At 39.6% G+C, this 18,328-nt stretch overlaps 1 non-coding gene across 1 annotated transcript; it reads right to left on the reverse strand.

Annotated features, from left to right (window-relative positions):
• Positions 1–5,103: 5,103 nt before the first annotated feature.
• Positions 5,104–5,176, reverse strand: Trnav-cac (transfer RNA valine (anticodon CAC)). Its single transcript has one exon. It is a non-coding gene; the product is annotated as a tRNA-Val (tRNA).
• Positions 5,177–18,328: the final 13,152 nt, after the last annotated feature.

An 18,328-nucleotide genomic window follows, 5' to 3' on the forward strand; every position in this document is an offset into this window, starting at 1 on the left:
TGTAATCACAGAATTCTGGGTATTAAAGGGAAGAGACTTCAGACCTTCACCTTGTGCAGGGGTTTTAACCAGGGTGCACACTGGAGTCACCTGGGGATTTATATCAGGGTTTTATAGCCTTAGATTTTGCTATCGAGCTGGGCACCTTATTTTGGAAAAGGTTCCCGTGTCATTTGAGTCATACCTGCCCGTCAAGGACTTTTGATCTGGTGTAACCCCCTCATTATAGAGAGGAAGAAACCAAGACTAGACGAGATTAAGAGGCGACCCTGAGAGTCATCTTCATCTCAGGAAAGATAATAATAGAGTAAGACCATTTGATCTCTTCGTGCCATATTAGACAGAGACTTAACATTAAACAAGGACTGATTCACCAGATCTAGTCATAAATACGTGTAGATCTGAAAACAGAGTTCAATGAAAAAGAAATAGAGTGAGATTTATATAAGTTCAATTCACTTACATAAATTAAAACAACACACCTGGTTATTCATTCTACAAACCTTCCACATGTTTTGTGAAGATCTACATCAAACACCTTAGAGGAGCTGCCAATTGGAGGAGAGGGACTGGGAGAAGCTTCAGGGATGAAAAAGTTAACAAAGCCCAAGAAAGGGACCAGTCTTGACTGATAATAAAAGTCTGCTATGAATCGAGGTATGAAAATTTTCAATGTTCTGCACTCGACTCTTCTTTAAAATTAAACCTATAATCAATAGATGAATGTGTGTATTATGTATGTATGTATATATCTATATATGTATTATTAAGTCATATAAAGAAGTGAAATTCTGGCTTGGGAGGCTGAGGCAGGAGAGTTTGAGACCAGCCTCAGTAACTTGAGTGAGGCCTTAAGCAACTTTGTGAGACCCTATCTCAAAATGAAAAATAAAAAAGGGCTAGGGATGTGGTTCAGTGGGTAAGTGCCTCAGGGCTCAATCCCTGGCACCAAAATAAATAAATAAACAAACAAATAAATAAATAAACAAAATAAAGGAATGAAATTCTGATACATGCCATAACATGGATAAACCTCAAATACAGTATGTTAAGTGAAAGCCACAAAAGAGCAAATATTATAATTACAGAAACACAGAAAAAAACCTCTGTTCCTTTATCTGTAAGGGATGCATTTCAAGACACTCAACAGATCTCTAGAGCCACAGATAATTCTGAAATATATATATATATATATATATATATATACACACACACACACACACACACACACACATATACACATACATACATACACACCCATGATAAAGTTTATACATGAGGCACAGGAAGAGATTAATGATAATATCTAATAATAAAATAAAACCTTCTAACAAAACACTATAGTAAAAAGTATATGAATGTTTTCTCTCTTTCTCTTTTAGTCAAAATATTCTAATTGTTCATTGCCCTGTAGTAATATATTCTGATCATGATCTTCTGCAGGTAACTGAAATCATGGAAAGTTACACTGCAGGTAAGAGGGAACTACTGTATTTAGAAAAGGGCAAGTTCATAGGGAGAGAAGGTAGGCAGAGGTTGCCAGTGGCTTAGATTGCCTTGGGGGTAAGGGATTAATGCTTAATGGTTACAGAGGTTCTATTTGGAGTGAGGAAAAAGTTTTGGAAACCGATCTTGGTGATTTTTGCACATTTTGCGTATAATTAATGCTGCCAAATTGTACAGGCAAAGCTGTTAAAAATTTTGCAAGTATGATTTTCCTTTCCCCTTTACTTTGTGGAGAAATGGAGGAACTGCAGCGGGAAGGAAATAACAGTATTCAGGTAGGATCTGGGATGGGTGTAGCCATTGCATTCTCTTTCTGAAGTACCAGGAATGTCTAGGGTAGGCTTCTGTGGTGGGCGTTTTGGGCATCTTAACACTTCTCTGGCACTATAAAGATTTGACAAGGTTTGGGAACTGGGAATTTTTTTTTACATAAATAGCAGCTGTTACTAAATACTTTAATTTGATGTCTACTTGGTCCAGGACATTTTTTCCATGCTATTTGAATGAAAATCTGAACAGGTCTGCCTTCCTACATTTTAGCTTTGGGCAGGTGATGACTTTGTCGAGAGGAGTGTATGGTATGTACAAGATTCGAATTCTATCCAGTAAGGGGCCTTTCAAAAATGCAGTTGAGAAAGAACACACACTTGAAGAGTCCTCCATTAATTGTGCTGAAAACTTCAGAAGTCCCTCAAATTTCTTTTATTTCGGCCATTTCCTTCTGTCATTCCCCCAAAATAGCTGAGAAGTGAGTTAAATACTATTAATCTCTCAGACCTCTAGTCTCCGGAGAAAAGAAAGGACCGTTGGTAATTTTTTTTTTTTTCTAATTGGCAAGAAAAGTTTAAGAGAGCTCTTTCAGCCCTGAAAATAAGTTTTGATTTGTGTAAGCTGAGATCAGTTCCTACTTCATTTAAACTCCTTTCATCCGATCTTAATTATATCCATACATCTCACAGAGACTCATCTTCTGGTCTTGTGGAATTATCATTCCAGCCGAAAGTGGGGATAGACCTGTCATTCCTAGTGATTGACAAAAGAAAGTGCATTTGTCCTATTGTCTTGCCCAGTGATAAGCCAGTGGCCCAGTTACCTCTGGTCATTTGCATGCACAGGGGACCATTTCATTAAGAATTTCATTAAGATGGTAATGTTTAATGTTTCCTGGGAAAAATGAGTTTTTGGCTTGTTCAATTATACAATTAAAGTCAGAGAATTAGGGAGATTGCAAACGGCTTGCATAATGTGGGCACGTACAATGATAAAACTTGTAAATAAGTTCAGAAGAGTCCAGTTCTGCACACATCCTGATGCTGAATCAGATAAGGAGGTTGGGCATGTGGAAAAATTCCGAGCTGAAAAGTTCACTAGATTCTAACTCTGGGGTCTACTCGCTGAGCTCCTTCCTCCTTAGGAGGATGGTAGAACAGAGTGAGACCTCACAGGAAGGGAGATAGTGGAACAGGGTGAGAGCTGCTGATTGGCTGGTCAGGTTCTAGAAAGTTCTCCTCACTTTTTCTAAAGGCAATGACTTCCTTTATGGGAATGAAGAAGCAAAAGTGTAGGTTTATAGGATTTATTAAGTGGTAGCCATAGTCTTTTGTTTTTCATTTTTTCAAATTCTAATTTATTTGCAATGCTATTGATTTATTGGAACCCAGGGCCTCATGCATGTTAGGCAAGAGCTCTACCACTAGGCTACACCCCAGCCCCTCTGATTTTCTTTCCTTGAATCTGAGGCATTCTTAAGGGGGTGTCCTCCTACCCTCTTCCTGCATTCTTTACTGGCCTATAAAATAGTTCTCTTTTATTATTACTATTTTTTATTCTAATTTGTTATATATGACAGCAGAATGCATTATAATACATATTATACTATAGAGCACAATTTTTCATGTCTCTGGTTGTACACAAAGTAGAGTCACACCATTCCTGTCTTCATACATATACTTAGGGTAATGATGTCCATCTCATTCCACCGTCCTTCCTACCCACATGCCCCCTCCCTTCTCCTCCCTCCCCTTTTTTCTATCTAGAGTTCATCTAATCCTCCCATGCTCCCCATCCTTATCCCATTGTGAATCAGCCTCCTTATATCAGAGAAAAATTTGGCATTTAGTTTTTTTGGGATTGGCTTACTTAGCATTATATTCTCCAACTCCATCCATTTACCTGTAAATGCCATGATTTTATTCTCTTTTAAGGCTGAATATTATTCCATTGTGTATTTATACCACATTTTCTTTATCCATTCATCAAATGAAGGGCATCTAGGTTGGTTCCACAGTTTAGCTATTGTGAATTGAGCTGCTATAAACATTGATGAGGCTGTGTCCCTGTAGTATGCTGTTTTTAAGTCCTTTGGGTATAGTCTGAGGAGAGGGATAGCTGGGTCAAATGGTGTTTCCATTTACAGTTTTCCAAGGAATCTCCATACTGCTTTCCATATTGGCTGCACCAATTTGCAGTCCTACCAGCAACGTTTGAGTGTGTCTTTTTCCCCACATCCTCACCAACACTTACTGTTACTTGTATTCTTAATAGCTGCCATTCTGACTGGAGTGAGATGAAATCTTAGAGTAGTTTTGATTTGCATTTCTCTAATTGCTAGAGATGTTGAACGTTTTTTCATATATTTGTTGATTGATTGTATCCTCTTCCGAGAAGTGTCTGCCAGTTCCTTGGCCCATTTATTAATTGGGTTATTTGTTTTATTGGTGTTAAGGTATTTGCGTTCTTTATATATCCTAGAGATTAGTGCTCTATCTGATGTGTGTGTGGTAAAAATTTGCTCCCAAAATGTAGGCTCTCTATTCACCTCAATGATTGTTTCTTTTGCTGAGAAGAAAATTTTTAATTTGAATCCATCCCATTTATTGATTCTTGATTTTAATTCTTGCGCTATAGGAGTCTTATTAAGGAAGGTGGGGCCTAATCTGATATGAGGGAGATTTGGGCCTACTTTTACTTCTAATAGTGTCTCTGGTTTAATTCCTAGGTCCTTGACCCACTTTGAGTTGAGTTCTATGCATGGTGAGAGATAGGGATTTAATTTCATTTTGTTGTATATGAATTTCCAGTTTTCCCAGCATCATTTGTTGAAGAGGCTATCTTTTCTCCAATGCATGTTTTTGGCACCTTTGTCTAATATAAGATAATTGTAATTTTGTGGGTTAGTCTCTGTGTCCTCTATTCTGTTCCATTGGTCTACCAGTCTGTTTTGGAGCCAATACCATGCTATTTTTGTTACTATTGCTCTGTAGTATAGTTTAAGGTCTGGTATAGTGATGCCACCTGCTTTACTCTTCTTGCTTCTTATTTTTCCAGATGAATTTCATGACTTCTTTTTCTGTTTCTATGACGAATGTCATTGGGATTTTGATTGGAATTGCATTAAATATGTATAGTGTTTTTGGTAGTATAGTCATTTTGACAATATTAATCTGCCTATCCAAGAACAAGGCAGATCTTTCCATCTTCTTTAATTCCTTTCTTTAGTATTCTGTAGTTTTCATTGTAGAGATCTTTCACCTCTTTCATCAATTTGATTCCCAAATCTTTTATTATTATTATTATTATTATTTATTTTTTTTTTTTTGGTGGTGCTGGGGATTGAACCCTGGGCCTTGTGCATGTGAGGCAAGCACTCTACCAACTGAGCTACATCCCCAGCCATTTTTAAAGTATCAATTTTTTTCTGTCTTTTCTTCCAATTCTTTCCTTACTCTTCTCTAAAGAAGAAAAGTGATTTGATAGTTTAGTAAGTGGACCTAACTCTCCTGAAGGATTAGAGAGCTGGAAAGTTTAATATTTTAGCAATATATGTGATTCACATGTGAATATTGGATATTTTTGTTCTTTAAAAATATTCTCTAGGGGCTGGGGTTGTGGCTCAGCGGTAAAGTGCTTGCCTAGCACATACGAGGCCCTGGGTTCAAATCTCACCACCACATATAAATAAATAAAATAAAGGTATTGTGTCCAACTACAACTAAAAAAGTAAATATTTAAAAAAAATATTCTCTAGGGGCTGGGGTTGTGGTTCCGTGGCAGAGTGCTTGCCTAGCACTGGGGAGGCCTAGGGTTCAATCCTCAGCACCACATAAACAACAACAACAAATAAAATAAAGGTTAAATTCTTAAAAAAAAGTTTTCTAGGTCATGTGTCCACAGTGATTCCAGCCCTCACTCTCTCTTTCTCTATGCTGCTCTTTCAATGATGTAAAGAATTCCTTTCACTTTATTATGCAGAACAATTGGATCTTCTCTAGCTTCTACTTTCTAACTTGACCCTGGATTTTCTTTATGTAACCAAGGCTCACTCTTCTTTTGCTGTAAGAAATTACCCGAGACCAGGTACTTTAGAGACATCAGAAACCGATTCCTCTTAGTTCTGGAGGCTGGAGGTCTAAGACAAAGGCACTGGCATGTTTGTTATCTGGTGGATGGTGCTCTCTACTTCCAAGATGGTGCCCTGCTTGCTATTCCTCCCAGAAGAGAGGGCCACGGTGACCTCATATGGCAGAAGAAACAGAAGGGCAAAAAGGGGCTGAACTCATTCCTTCCAGACATGCTATGAGGACACAGCTCTCACAGCCTGACACCTCTCAGGGTCCCACTTCTTGACACTGCTGCGCTGGGGTTCAGTTTCAAGATGAGTTTTGAAGGGGACACAAGCATTAAAACCACACCCCCCTGGAATGCTGCCCTTTCTTCCTGTGATCCCTTCAAGGCCTGTGTTAAGAGATGGGTTGAGATGGGTGGGTTCAGCCTGCACGAGCTTGGCCTACAAGGTGTGTTCTTAAAGGTCACTGGTGTGGCTGGGCCCCAGGAAGGCTAACATGGAGAAGGGACCAAGGGAAACATGTTGTATGCTCACCTCTCATCTTCTGGAACCTTCCAAAAGCTAAATACTAGTAGGTTACTCACTTTTTTTGGGGGAAAAAAAGTGCTTTCACCTGCTCCACAGCCCCATTCTAAATAGCCAGAGAACATGAAGTCAGCAGGCACAGAAGGCCCATACACAAATGGCACTTTCTGCACCTTAAACTTAATCGGCCTTTTGATAACTGAGATATGTCACAGAATCCAAAACGAAGAATCTCAGGCCCAGGTGGAGGTCAGATGGTTACTAAAGTTCTGATTCTACACTTCACAGCTGCGCTTCATCCAAGTCCCCACATGTGTCAATATGGAGGTGATGGTTCTCACTTCCTGAGGCTCCTAGAAGACGAAAGGGATCATGAAAGAGGGTGACGACGGGCCAACAGACTGGTTCATAGGATGGCATGCTACACACTTACACAAAGAGGAAGAATGTTCACCCTCTGTTTCTCCATGGCCTGCAGGCTTCAGCCTCTGCCAGGGACCAGGACAACAGCGGTCTTCACCGGGAGCAGCCGGCCTGCCACGGGGACCCTGGCCTCCAACACAGAGGTATTCCTCTCCTTTTATTTATTTATTTTTTTTGTGTGCAATTGGCATTGGGATTGCTGTTGATACAAAAGGGGTTTTTGGAGCCTGCCTCCTTTACCCGGGGTCTACCTGTTAGAGGATCAGATGTGCACAGAAGTCGTGTGAATTCTCCGTATGTCCCAGCGGAGAGTCGAGAGGCCGTCTAAGTATCCCCTGTAATATTTTGAAACAGGTAAACATGAGTGTTATGACGGAGGCTGTGGCTACTTCATTAAAGAGGCTGTTTCAGTTCAGTTGTTCATTTCTGGAGACTGATAGGAAAAAGTAGCATAGAATAAAATAACTTTATTTTTATGGTATTTTTTCCCATATTTTATGGGTACATTAGAATTATACAAAATAGTGGGACTCATTGTTACATATTCATACATGCATACAATGCAACGGCAGAATTTGGTGGCTATTTCCCCTTTCTAAAATAAAATAACTTTAATTCCATGTAAGGATCTCAAGGTATGCTAAACTGCAATTCTTTGCAATCTTCTCAACTGTCTAATCTTCTATTTAGTGGGGCTCTGGGTGGTATTTAACTGATATTTTGATGCTAATACTAAAGTTTGATAAAGACATAACGATGAAACTTTTTTTTTTCTCTTTTTCTTGTAATACTTAAACTGCAATTAATAACTGAATCTAGATGATTACTGGGTCACTAGTAAAGTATTTCAGAGTGAACCCAATGACGACGGCTATTAACAAACTGAATGGAGAATGTAGTTGATTCAATCAATTAAAGGAATGATTAACATTTTAGATTGAATAGGAAAAAAAGTTCTTAGGAACAATATTAAAACCCAGCACTTTCTTGTACTGAGGCTAAAAATATTTCTTTGAAACTGTGCCCTGTACGTTCTGACACCAACTTGGCAGCATGGTGTGACAGTGTGTTCACGTCCTCTCTGTGCTCTGGGGTTGACTATTTTAGACTTGATCTTTTGCAGAACCTAAGAGAAGAAACCAAGTTATTTGTCAACTTGCTGCATTCCCAGGACTTTCTAAAATGATAGCTATGGTGATAAAGGAAGCTCAAAGCTTTCATTCTCTCAAGCTGTCAGCTGAGACCCCAGGTGACAATTAGCCATGGATATGAGAGGCTATGAAAAGCCTTCACTATTTCTGGCTCAGGAAACAAATGAAAAATTATAAGTAAAATTCTTACAATCCCCAGTTGTGATTCTTTCAAAAAGTGGGTCTTGGATTTCAGGTATGTAGACCCCTACTTGTTTAGAATTGGGCTAAATCAAAGTATGATAGCAATGGTGCTGGCACAGGACAGAGAGTGAGGGGAGCAGTGGCAGGATTTGATTTTCGCCCCAATGGGTGTAATTTACTAGAGTTCCATATATTTTTTTCTGTCTGATGTGTTATCAATAGTATGCACTTTCGAATTAGATTACCTGACCTTTTTTACACTCAACAATGGACTGAAAATGAGCTATTGAAGAATTTAAAATATAAAGAATATTTTCCCAGAGATCTGACACTGATATAAATGCCTCCCAACAACACAGGCAAGTCCTAGCCAAAATACCATTTACCATAGGAAAGGCAGCAGAATACAACATACACTAGTATGGCAGTAGGTAAAAAAGTGGATGTGTAACCGATGTGAATCTGCAACATGTATATAGGGTAAAAATGGGAGTTCATAATCCGCTTGAATCAAATGTATGAAATATGATATGTCAAGAACTTTGTAGTGTTTTGAACAGCTAATTAAAAAAATAAAATGCCTATCTTAGAAAAGAAAAAAAATCAAAAAACAAAAAACAAAATACCATTTACCATTTTGCTGTTTGATGCTACTAAGGCGTAGCAGAGAAAGCGTCCTTAAAACCAGAGTCAGAGCACAGGATACTGGACTTGGAAGTTGAGGAGAAAACCAAACTCAGCCTCAGTTTCTCCTACACTCTTACAACAGGTTTCTGACACCAGATGTTCCCTCCCCACAAGCAAACCAGGCTGCAGGAGTGGGCACCAGCTGTCCACCCACTGACCCATGTCAATGCTGACATTGTCTACTTGGTCATGATGTCATTGTGTCTCCCATCTTGAGGGCTCTGTCCCATAAGCCTGTCCCCCTACTTCAGACATGAGTGGCCAGTCCAGGCCTCTGGAACTTCTGAGCAATCAGCTATAAATTGGGGTTCCTATGAGTCCCTTCTGGAATTTATTGATCTACTAGAGTGGCCCAGAGAGCTCAGGGAGGCACATTCACCAGCTTATCTTAAAGGCTACACCAAGATTTCAGATGAAGAGATTCAAAGCGGAGGTATGAGAGAAGGGGCCACTCTGGGTACGCCACCCTCCAGAAAAGTCCCTGTATTCAGCTATCCAGAGCTCCTGGATGCCTGGCCTTTGGGTTTTATGGAGGCTTTATTACATAAGCATGCTTAAATCATCTACCAACCCAACCTGCAGCCCTCTCCTCTCCCTGGAAGGTGGAGGATGGGCTCAAAGTTCCACCCTTTTAATTCATCTGTCCTCTTTCCAGTGACGTCCCCAATCCTGAGGCTACCTGGGGTCTTCCACCATCAATGAACTCATTGGCATATGAAAAGACACTTCTCAATTCGTAGATTCCAAAGATTTTATGAGTTATAGGTCAGGAAATGGGGACAAAGACCAAATACAGATTTTATAATATCACAAAGATCCTTTGAGACCATTTTTCTGTAAACTAACAGTACATGTTAAGTCTTGTGGGCTCTATGGTTTTTGTCTCATTGATTCAACGTGGCGTAGGTATCATGAAAGCACTGTGGGCAGTTCTTAAACAAATAGCGTGGCTACTTTCTAATGCTGCTTCATTTACAAATGTGGTATTTGGATTTAGCCCATTAATTGGCTGTGGTTTGGTGACACCTACTCTAGAGAAATGCCTTCAGTTACAGAAGGGGAAATAGTCAAGTCCACATGTATTTAAAGTACTGCCATGGTTCCAATATGAATCGTCCCCATCAAAACTCATGTTGAGGCTTGGTCCCCGCTGTGGTGGTGTTGAGAGGTTTCATGGCCTTTATGAGGCGATTTGGTCATTAAAGGGATTCATGCTTTATTGGGTTTTCTAATCTCAAGGGACTAAATAAATGACTGTGAGAATGAGTTTTATAAAGTGAATCTGGCACCTTCTCTCCCTCACCCCTACTTCTCTCTCTCACTCTTGTCTTTTCATATTTCTCTTTGTACATTCATGCTTGCTCTTTAGCTATCTGCCATGAGTCCAAGCTGTCCAAAGCCCTCCTCAGAAGCTCAGCAGATGCTGGCACTTTCCCAGCCTCCAGAGCTGTGAACCAAAACAAAAACCTCTTTCCTTAACAAATCCACCCAGTCTCAAGGTATTCTTGTATAGTGCCAGAAAACAGACTAAGACAAACCCTTAGCATGGTGCCTACCATGTGGTAAATATTCAACAAATGGTAGTTATTTTGATCATTTGGAGAGTCTTTTCCCAACAAATGATTCAAGGGAGATGGGAGCTATAAAAGTATTATGAATAATGACCATGACAGTATGCCTGTGTGCTTATGTTAGGTACATATACTTACTATGCTTGATTTTTTTTTTTAAATATGAAGGAAATGTTTCTCTGCTAGGAAGGATTTGGAGCTTTTCCCTGATTTTTTTGTTGTTAGATTTGTAAAAATACAAACTGTAATATGCTAAACATGGCACTACTCTTCCAAATTTAGTTATCTCATTTGGTTTACTAACTACTCCAATTCCATGTTCTCATCCACAGAATATACCCCTGGACTCCTACGAAGGCTTCTAAGATAGGACTCTGTTATTTTACAATCTGATCTCTCTCTCCCTTCCTTTTTTTTCTTACGTTCCTATCTTAAATCAGGTTAAAACACAGACTCTGAGGTATAGTGTATCATTTTGAGAGACACTGAATGTTGCTAAAGTGACTACAGAATTATGGGCCATCTCAGCCTCTCTTTTTGCTGTTAATATAGTGATATTTTACAGTTAATGTTGGTGAAGTGATGGAGATAAAAAGCAATATCTGAGTGCTAAATGTTATTACTAAGAAAAGGAGAAGCAGAATAATTTTTTTTATATGTGTCCTTAGCCACCCCATCCTAAACCTACTATCAGCATGGAGTTTCATAACTTTAACGGTTCCTTTAATAATATTCAATCAAATATGAAGTTAAGAAAATGAGGCTCGCTGAATTTCTCCCATTCTGCCTGAACCAACGTTTTAGGCAGAGTATTGATAATATTTCAGTTGTCATGAAGCCGACTAAACAAATGGTATGAGAATTTCTTCAGCACTGGCCAAGTGCTAGGGTTGAGTGGGGGGCAGGCTCTGCCAAGGAGGAGTGAGGAACAGGAGGTAAAGCAGCATGCTTGGGATAGAGCCCTGGTGGACGTCCATTGCTATTACAGGTATGTACTAAATTGTTGGAGACATTGGAAAGTAAGATCTTTTTCTACCTCCTTTGGGTTTCTTAATAACAGCTTTATTGAGATATATTTCATACCCCCTACAATTTACCTATAGAAAGTCTACAATTGATGGTTTTCAGTATGCTCACAGAGTTGGGCAACCATCACCATCATCAATTTAAAGACATTTGGTCATTTTTGTCACCTCCTGTAAAAAACCTGTACCCATTAGCAGTCAACCCTCTTCCCAACATCCACCTCGACCTCAGGCCCCCACTGATCTTTTTGTGTCTATTATCTTCCCGTTCTAGACACTTCGTATAAAATAGAATCATATGATCATACAATCTGTTGTCATTTGGGATGGACGTCTTTCCCCTTAGTGTGATGCTTTGGGGGTTCATCAATGTCTTAGTATACATCAATTTTGCATTCCTTTTAATTGCCCAATAACGTTCCATTGTGTGAGTGTCTCATCTTTTTGAATTTTTTTTTAGTGTACCATCTTTTATGTATTCATTCATCAGCTGATGGGCATTTGGTTCTCTTCCACTTTTTTGTATGCCTATGAATAATGCTGCTGGGAACATTCCTGTGCAGGTTTTGATAAAAATGTTTACAGTCCTCCTAGGCATATATCTTGGAGTAAAATTGCTGGGTGACATGGTAACTCTGTATTTAAGTCTTTGAAGAACTGCCCAATTGTTTTCCAAAGTGGCAACAGCATTTTGCTTTTCTACCAGCCTTGTATGAGGGTCCCTATTGCTCTAAAACCTCTTCTGTACTTGTTATTATCTTTCTTTTCTATTAGACCTATTCTACTGGGTACAGAGTGATTTCCCCCTGGTGTTGATTTTTCACTTTCCAAATAACTAATCATGTTGAGATCTTTTCATGTGCTTGTTGACCGTGTGTGTGTGTGTGTGTGTGTGTGTGTATCTTTTTGAGACATGTTCTTTTCTTTTATAATGAGTTTGTAAGAGTTCTTCAAATATTCTAGATACAGATATTTTCTTCTATGTGTTGCCTTTCTACTTCCTTGATGGGGTCTTTTAGCACACACACAAAAAATTAACTTGGGTGAAGTTTTTATCTATCTTTTATTTGGTTGCTTGTGCTTTTGGTGTCATTTCTAAGAAATGGTCACCTGATCCAAGGCAATGAAGATTTACATTTAGGTTTTCTTCTAAGAGTTGGCTGGTTTGATCCATTTTGAGTTCATTTTTTTTTGTGGTGTGAGTTATGAGTTCATCTTCACTCTGCATGTGGATATTCAGTTGCAACAATACCATTTATGAAAGAGTTCATTCTTTCCCCATTTGAATGATTTTAATCAGATAGTCACACATATATGGGTTTCTTTCTGGACTCTGAATTTTATTCCACTCATATACCAGTATATCCTTGTGCCAGTTCCACACTGTCTTAATTTTTGTAGCTTCAAAGTCAGTTTTGAAATTAAGAACTGTGAATCCTCCCACTGTGTTCTTCTCTTTCAAGACAGTGGTAGTTATTCTAGTTCTCTTGAGTTTTTGTGCTCCTTTGGGTTTTAAGGGAGTGTGACAAGGTAACTTCTGTCCAAGCCAAAATTTTAGTTCCTTTGAGAGGTTTATGAACATAGTAGTTCTAACAATATGTCAAGGCCAAAGAAAATAGGCAATTCAGTCTGTATTACCATAGTATAGAAATGGCAAAGTTATTTAAAGGTCAGATTTTCCCCTCAGCACGATGGGCTGCTCATATCTCAATTTTATTATCATACAGAAAGAGACATTTTTCCAAGTGCTCATACCGTCTTTCTAATTATGCACAGCACATCTGAGTTCTGCATTAAGGATCATAATTACGACTCTAGCCTGCATTCTTCGTACGTAAATGCATCCTTCTAAGACTGGCTCTAAATGAGTATACTTTGGGGGTTCCTGCCAATGCTGTGTGGCCTCAAGGGGATGTTGCTGGAGTTGGAGATGTGGCATGAAAACCTTGAGGAAATGCTACGGGAAAGCCCGAGATAATTTTGAAGAGAAAGAAACTCAAATTTAGATTCTGCTCATGACACTTGTGATCCAGGACTTCTGGGTTTTTTTTGGTAGCCACCAGAAAGTAGTTGTCATGTATTGGTGACATTGGAGATGCAATGTATTTGTTGAATAACTATTTTTGTTGTTTTAGTCTTTTTTTTTTCCTGCTGTGACCAAAAGACCTGACAAGAACAATTAGAGGAGGAAGTTTATTTGGGGGTTCACAGTTTCAGAGTCTCAGTCCAAAGGCAGAACATCATGGTCGAAGAGTGTGGTAGAGGAAAGTGGCTCAGGACATGATCAGGAAGCGGAGAGAAAACCCAAGCTCAGCTCACCAAATACAAAATATATGCCCCAATGACACACCCCAATGACCCACCTCTTCCAGCCACACGCTACCTGCCTTCAGTTAATCCCTATCAGGGGATTAATTCAGTGATTGGGTCAAGGATCTCACAGCTCAATCATTTCACCTCTAAGCCCTCTTGCACTGTCTCACACATGAGCTTTTGGAGGACACCTAACATCTAAACCATAAAACCTGCTATGTGCGAACTCTGCTTTATGATATATCAGATATGATGATGAGGGCATATTTAGAAATCCAAAGATATGAACAATTATGGAAGTGGAACAAGATGGCACTGAGTAAGACCCTCTAGCTATTGTATCCCACCGAAACATCAATTTGAACTGTTACTCATGCATGAAAGTACCTTCACAAGAGCTAAGGAAATTATGTGAAAGAACATAGTACCTGATTTTAACAGAATAAAAAGAAAAGAACTTTGAAGAAAGCAGGAAGAAAAGAGGGGCTGTATAACCCCTTTCCCAAAAACTCCAAGCAATACAGCATGGAGAGAGATCCCCTAATTGCAGGAAAAAAAGAGAATTAAGCCCTGACCTAAGACTTGCAACCCAGTACCAGGCATGCCATGGTAGAACCTAGCTAGAACCCTGTGGGCACTGCTTTCCAGCCAGGGACTGCAGACTGAAGCTCTGGACCTGAGTAACTTAGGTGGCCAAGGTTCTGCTTCTTCTATGCCCAACCCCACCCCTCCACTCCCCCACCTCATGCAACATAGCCCAAAGCAAGACACTGTCTACTGAGGGGTAGGAAGGGAAGTCAGCGTAGCACTTTGCCTGTGACTCAGTACCTGGACCATTGCAGTGAGACCTGGCACCCAGACAGAGCACAGTGGTCTCTGACCCTGGGCAAGTGCTCACAGATGGAGCCTGTGGACCTGTCCCCTCCGCAGATGAAGAACTGTGTCCCGGTAGGACAGACTTGTGCTTCAGCTCACAGCACCATCAGCCAGAGTGTGACCTGGATCACATCCCAGAGTCTGTGCAGATCCCAGTGGTCATGAGACTTAGGTGAGGCCCAGCTTACTGTCAGCTTTGATGGCCGAGGGACTGCCTTCCCTGTCTTTCCCCTGCCTCAGGCAGCTCACATGGATATAAACTCTATCCGTTGGGGGGTAGGACAGGGATAAGCATAGAACTTTGCCTGAGAATTCAGTGCCAGGCCAGTGAAACCCACCAGTAGGTGGATTCCAACAGTCCCTGTCCCCAGGCCAGTGCCCATAGAGATTCTGGACCTGCTTTGGTGCCAGGCAGAGACCCCCGACCCATTTTCATGGATTTCTATTCTGACCAGTGTTACTTGTGGCTGGCTGCAGTAGCTGCAGGTTATACACCACAGCATCAAGCAGCCATAGCAGCATAGCCCTTGTTCCTGTCCCTGTGTGGGGCTGGTCTCAGCAGGCTGAGAGCTCTGAGCATGACCCAGCATTGAAGCCCTGATGGCCACCGTACTTCCCACTCCATCCCTCCTCCACCTCCAAGCATGGAGACAGTAATTTTATGCTTGGGGGAAGAAGAGGGAGATAAAGACCAAATTGCTGCATAGGAACCTGTGCTCAGTCCCTCCACAGTGAGGCCAGAGCCTGGTGATGAGTGGTCACAGGCTGGTGAGGTGTCTGGGCCGAGTTCAGCCCCAGGTGGAGGGGTTGTGAGTAGACTACCCTTTCTAGCCACTTCCCTAGTTCATGCTGAACAACATACCAACTGCAATTTGGGGACAAATTTGAGGAAGGGATGCCCTGTAGTTCTGAAATAGTAGAAACAAACCAACCACCAGGGTTCCATGTGGTCCTGAAATAGCAGAATGGACCAGAGGCTCAGAGAAAACAAGCAGCATGGTTGGATTTTTTTAGAAGGTTAGGCACAAAGAAAGCCAGATTAGAAGACTGAAATCCATACCTAATCCTTCAATGCTCAAATGATGTCGTATGCAAACCAACACCAAGAACTTTCAGGGCACCAAGACCTTACCTAACAGACAAAATAAGATGTCAGAAACTGACCACAGAGCAATCAATATATGTGAACTCTTGGACAGGGAAGTCAAAATAGCTGTTTTAAGATAGCTCAATGAACCTCAAGAAAACACAGAGAAGAGAATTAAGTACTCTAGCAGAGAAAGTTAACAGGGAGATCAAAGTAATTAAAAACATTGAACAGAAATATATGAGCTGAAGAGTACATTAAAAACAAATAAAAATGTGGCAGAAGGCATAAGTCATAGAATAGATAGATCAAAGAGAAAAAAGAATCAGCTCAAAGCTAGGCTGTTGAAAATACATAGGGAAGAAAAAAAATAATGAAGTAGAAGAAAAAGTCTTATGGGAAATTTGGGCAGCATTAAAAGAACAAAAAAATCAGCTTATTTGGGTTCAAGAGGCACTGGAGAATGTCAAAGGGGGAGAGAGATTATTCAAAGAGATAATAGCAGAAAAATAGAGAAGGATACAAATATGCAGATGGAGGAAGGTCAAAGGTTATCAGATTCTCAACCTTGTCTACTCTGAGATACATTACAGTCAAACTCTCAAAGGACAAAGGCAAAGAGAGTATTCTCAAAGCAGGAACAGAAAATAAACAAATAATACACAAGGGCGCTCCAGTTCACTGAACACAGAATTCTCAGGAGAAACCTTACAAGCTAGGAGAGAGGGGGATGAGATTCTCACAGTAATGAAGGGGAAAAACTGCCACCCAAGAATACTACACCCAGCAAATCTAACCCTTAGAAACAAGAAGAGATAAAGACATTCTCAGTAAAACAAAAGCTGAGAGAATTTGTTACCATCAGTCCTGTCTTTACAAGAAATAGTGAGGGGAGTTCTTCAAACTGGAGGAGAGGCTGAGTAAGGAGCACACGTCAGAGGCACAAAACTCACTGGTAAAAGTAACTATACAGACAAATTCAGAATGCCCTAAAATCGCAAACACGGTGCACAAATACCCAAATCTTTAGCATGAAGGCTAAAAACAAAACACCAATTAAAAATAACAATGACATTAATATATTAAGAAATAGGCAATATATAAAAATATAAAATGGGTTATAAAAATTCAAAATGCAGATAGGAATGGAGTACAAGTGTAGAGTCTTATCTATTAGTATTTTTCTTTTTAAATATCTTTATGATCAATATTAACTTACTACCATTTCAAAATAGGTCGTTACAAATACAAAAATTTCATTAACCTCATGGAAACTACTAAGCAAAAATCTATCACAGATACACCAAAAGTAATAAGCAAGGAATAAAAAAAAACACTTTAGAGAAATTCAATTAACCGCAAGGTAAGACTATGAGAGAAAGGAACTATAATAAAACTAGGGAAAACAAGTAACCAAATGGCAGTAGTAAGACCTTACTTAATTGCTGTCCTATGAGCTGAAGAGTACATTAAAAACATTAAAATGTAAATAGTTAAATTCTCCAATTAAGATACAGAGTGAATGAATGAATTACAAAAACCAGACCCAACTATATGCTGCTTTTAAGAAACTCATTCACCTCTAAGTCCACGTATAGACTGAACATGAAGGGATGGTAAAGATATTCCACAGAAAGGGAATCCAAAAGAAAGCAGCAGTAGCCATAATTATATAAAATAGACTGTGAATCAAAAGCAGTAAAAAGTGACAAGAAAGTCATTCATAATGATAAAAGGGTCAATTCAGCAAGAGGAAATAGCAATTGTAAATACATATGCACTCAATTTCCAGAGCACCTACATTTATAAAGCAAATATTTCTAGACCTAGAAAGAGAGAAATGGACTTTAGGCCAGTAACAGCTGGGGACTTCAACACCCCGCTTTTGTTCATGTACAGATCATTCACACAGAAAATCAATAGGTACAGAAGAGTTGACCTGCACCCTAGACCAAATGGACCTAACAGACATCTATAGAACGTTCCGTTCCATCCAACAACTGCCGGATACACATTTGTCTCAATAGTGTGAGGAACATTTTCCAGGATGATCACATGATAGGCCACAAACAAGTCTCAATAAATTTTAAAAAAATTGAAATAATATTGAGTGTATTTTCTGACCACAGTGTGATAAAACCAGAAATCAATAACAAGAAAAAAACTTTTCACCAAAGAGATGAAAGATCTCTGTGATAAAAACTTTAAGATAATGCCAATATGTCTAGAGTTTTGTAATGTTTTGAATAACCAATAAAACAAAACAAAACAAAAAACTTTAATATAATGATGAAAGAAACTGAGGAGGACACACACACACACAAATGGATAGACATCCCACGTTCTTGGATTGGAAGAGTAATAATTGCTACAATGTCCATACTAACTTCCCAGCCCTAAAAATGGCCAAAGTCCTGTGCTTTGCAGCAACATAGATGGAATGGGAGGATATTATGTTAAGTGAAATAAGCTTAGCACGTAAAAGCAAACATCACATCATCTCACTCCCATGTGGAATCTGAGAACAGTTGGTCTCATAGAATTTGAAAGTAGAACAGTGGTTACCAGGGCTGGGAAGAGTAGGGAGAAACCAGGTGGGGGAAGTTGGATAATAGATGCTGAATCACAGGAGTGAG

The sequence above is a fragment of the Marmota monax genome, unplaced genomic scaffold, assembly GCF_021218885.2.
Source record: "Marmota monax isolate L192 unplaced genomic scaffold, Marmota_monax_Labrador192_F-V1.1 WCK01_AAM20220418_F8-fsc00229, whole genome shotgun sequence".
Taxonomy (NCBI): Eukaryota; Metazoa; Chordata; class Mammalia; order Rodentia; family Sciuridae; genus Marmota; species Marmota monax.